The 3,767-nt window shown below is 33.3% G+C and overlaps 1 non-coding gene across 1 annotated transcript; it reads right to left on the bottom strand.

The window, feature by feature from the left end:
* Window positions 1-3,355: 3,355 nt before the first annotated feature.
* LOC112804960 (small nucleolar RNA R71) lies at window positions 3,356-3,463 on the bottom strand. Its single transcript, XR_003203576.1, has one exon. It is a non-coding gene; the product is annotated as a small nucleolar RNA R71 (small nucleolar RNA).
* Window positions 3,464-3,767: the final 304 nt, after the last annotated feature.

Raw genomic sequence — 3,767 nt, forward strand, 5'->3', positions numbered from 1 at the left:
CCCCAGAAGTGGATTTTTGCACTATCTGTACTTAGTCGCTTATTTTCTGTAATCCATAGTAACTACTTTAGTATAAATAGCACTTTTTTTACTATTGTATGAGAGGATCGGATGCCGTTTTTAACATTTGGGAGGCTAGCCATTTGGCCATGCCTAGACCTTTTTCTCTTATGTATTTTCCAACAGTGGAGTTTCTACACCTCATAGATTAAGGTGCGGAGCTCTGTTGTTCTTCATGAATTAATGCAAGTACTATTGTTTCTCTTTTAATTCACACTAACTTCTTCTCCAAGATAAACTCTCATACTTAATTCAGTTAAGTCAGAATGAAGGGGTGACCTGTGACAATCACCCACTATCTTCGTTACTCGCCTAGCCAATATCCACGTGCTTGACAACCACAAGCGGTCTAAATGATGTTCAACGTAGTCATTAGATGACAGCCGGAGTATAGTCTCTTGGGTCTCTTATCCATGGATTTGACTTGCCTCTCCTGACAATAGAGCATTCGAATCCGTAAGATTAGAACCTTCGTGTTAGATGCTAGAACCAATTGGTAGCATTCCCGAGATCTGAAAAGTCTAAACCTTGTCTGTGGTATTCCGAGTAGGATCTGGGACGGGATGACTGTGACGAGCTTCAAACTCATGAATGTTGGGCGTAGTGACAGTGTACAAAAGGATAGAGAGATCCAATTCCGACACAAGTGAGAACCGACAGATGATTAGCCGTGCGGTAGCTGTGCCTGGAATTTTTCATCCGATACGAGAGATGCGACAGTTGATTAGCCGTATAGAAACTGTACCTGGACCATTTTCACTGAGAGGATGGATGGTAGCCATTGACAACGGTGATATACCAACATATAGCTTGCCGTGGGAGGGAGCACGCATGATTGCATGAAGACAACAGGAAAGCAGAGGTTTAGAAGCAACAAAGCATCTCCAAACGCTTATCTGTAATTCCCACCAATGAATTACATAAGTATCTTTATTTTAATTTACGTTTTATTTATCTTTCAATTATCAAAACTCCTAATCAATTGAATCCGCCTAACTAAGATTTACAGGATGACCATAGCTTGCTTCAAGCCGACAATCTCCGTGGGATCTACCCTTACTCGCGTAAGGTTTTATTACTTGGATGACCTAGTGCACTTGCTGGTTAGTTGTACCGGAGTTGTGAAAGTGTGATCACAATTTCGTGCACCAAGTTTTTGGCACCGTTGCCGGGGATTGTTCGAGTTTGGACAACTGACAGTTCATCTTGTTACTTAGATTAGATAACATTCTTTCTTGTTTCAACCTTTATTTTATTTTCAAAACAATTATTTAAAAAAAAAAGAAAAAATTAATAAAATCATAAAACCAAAAAACTTTGTGTTTCTTCTTTGAGTCTAGTGTCAAATTTTAAGTTTGGTGTCAACTGTATGTTTTTAATTTTTCTTAGATTTTTAAAAATTCATGCATTGTGTTCTTCTTTGACCTTCAAGTTGTTCTTGATGATTTTCCTTGTTTGATCTTTAATTTTTCTTGTTTTGTGTCTTTTTTTATTTTTCTAGTGCATTTTCGAATTGTTAGTGTCCCTAGTACAAAAGTTCTTAAGTTTGGTGTTTTGCATGTCTTTCTTTTCTTAAAAATTTTCAAAAATATGTTCTTGATGTTCATCATGATCTTCAAAGTGTTCTTGGTGTTCATCTTGATATTCAAAGTGTTCTTGCATGCATTATTTGTTTTGAACTTAATTTTTTATATTTTGTTTCATTTTGTTATTTTTCTCTCTCCTCATTAAAATTTCAAAAGTCAAAAAAATATCTTTTCCTTATTCTTCTCATGATTTTCGAAATTTTGAGTTGACTTTGTCAAAAATTTTAAAAATTTAGTTGTTTCTTGTTAGTCAAGTCAAAATTTCAATTTAAAAACTTTATCTTTTCAAATCTTTTTCATTTTTTTTATGACTTTCGAATTTCATTCTTAAAATTTTTCAAAATCTTTTTCATTTTTCTTTTAATGTTTTCGATAATTTTAAAACTAATTTTTCAAAATCTTTTTCTTAATTTTATTTCATATTTTCGAAAATCCTTGCTAACAATTAATGTTTTGATTCATAAATTTCAAGTTTGTAACTTTCTTGTTAAAAAAGGTTCAATCTTTGAATTCTAGAATCATATCTTTTAGTTTCTTGTAAGTCAAGTCATCAACTGTAATTTTAAAAATAACTCATTTTAATTTCTTTTTCAATTATTTTTCAAAATAAATTTCAATCATATCTTTTTAAAATTTTAATTTCAAAATCTTTTTCTAAACTTCTTATCTTTTCAAAATTTATTTTCAAATCTTTTTAAACTAACTACTTGACTTGTTTGTTTTAATTTTAAAAATTTTACTATTTCTTATCTTTTTTAAAAACACCTAACTACTTTTCAACTTCTAATTTTCAAAAATCACTAACCACTTTTTCAAAAATCTTTTTAATTAACTAATTGTTTTAGTTTTTAATTTTCTTGTATTTCTTTTTCAAATTTTCGAAAGTAACTTAATTAATTAAATAAAAATAAAAAATATTTTTCTTTTTCCTCTTCTTAAAATTTGAATACTCTCTCTCTTATCTCTTTCTATTTATTTTATTTATTTACTAACATTTCTCTTCTACTCATCTAATAATTTGAACCCTCTCCCTCTCTCTATGTTCAAATTCTTCTTATTCTCTCTCTACCTCATTCTTCTATTCTTCTTTTCCTCTGACACATAAAGAAATCTCTATACTATGACATAGAGGATTCCACTACTCTCTTTGTTCTCTTCTTTTTCATATGAGCAGGAACAGGCATAAAGACTTTCTTGTTGAAGCTGATCCTGAACCTGAAAGGACTCTGAAGAGGAAGCTAAGAGAAGCTAAAGCACAACACTCCGGAGAGGACCTTACAGCAAATTTCAAAAAAGAGGCAGACATGGCAGCCGAACCTGAGAACAATGGTGGAGATGTAAGGAAGATGCTTGGTGACTTTACTGTACCAACTTCCAACTTCTATGGAAGAAGCATCTCAATTCCTGCAATTGGAGCAAACAACTTTGAGCTTAAGCCTCAATTAGTTTCTCTAATGCAGCAGAATTGCAAGTTTCATGGACTTCCATTGGAAGATCCTCATCAGTTCTTAGCTGAATTCTTACAAATCTGTGACATTGTTAAGACCAATGGGGTTGATCCTGAGGTCTACAGACTTATGCTTTTTTCCTTTGCTATAAGAGACAGAGCTAGGATATGGTTGGACTCACAACCTAGAGAAAGCTTAAACTCTTGGAAAAAGTTGGTCAATGCTTTCTTGGCCAAATTCTTTCCACCTCAAAAGATAAGCAAGCTTAGAGTGGAAGTCCAAACCTTCAAACAGAAGGAAGGTGAATCCCTCTATGAAGCTTGGAAAAGATACAAGTAATTGATCAGAAAGTGTCCTTCTGACATGCTTTCAGAATGGAGCATCTTATGTATATTCTATGATGGTCTATCTAAATTGTCCAAGATGTCATTGGACCACTCTGCTGGTGGATCTCTTCATCTGAAGAAAACCCATGCAGAAGCCCAGAAACTCTTTCAGATGGTTGCAAATAACTAGTTCATGTACACTTCTGAAAGAAATCCTGTGAATAATGGGATGACTCAAAAGAAAAGAGTTCTTGAGATTGATACTCTGAATGCCATATTGGCTCAGAACAAAATATTGACTCTGCAAGTCAATATGATTTCTCAGAATCTGACTGGATTGCAAGCTG

Source organism: Arachis hypogaea, chromosome 5, assembly GCF_003086295.3.
Source record: "Arachis hypogaea cultivar Tifrunner chromosome 5, arahy.Tifrunner.gnm2.J5K5, whole genome shotgun sequence".
NCBI classification, from domain to species: Eukaryota; Viridiplantae; Streptophyta; class Magnoliopsida; order Fabales; family Fabaceae; genus Arachis; species Arachis hypogaea.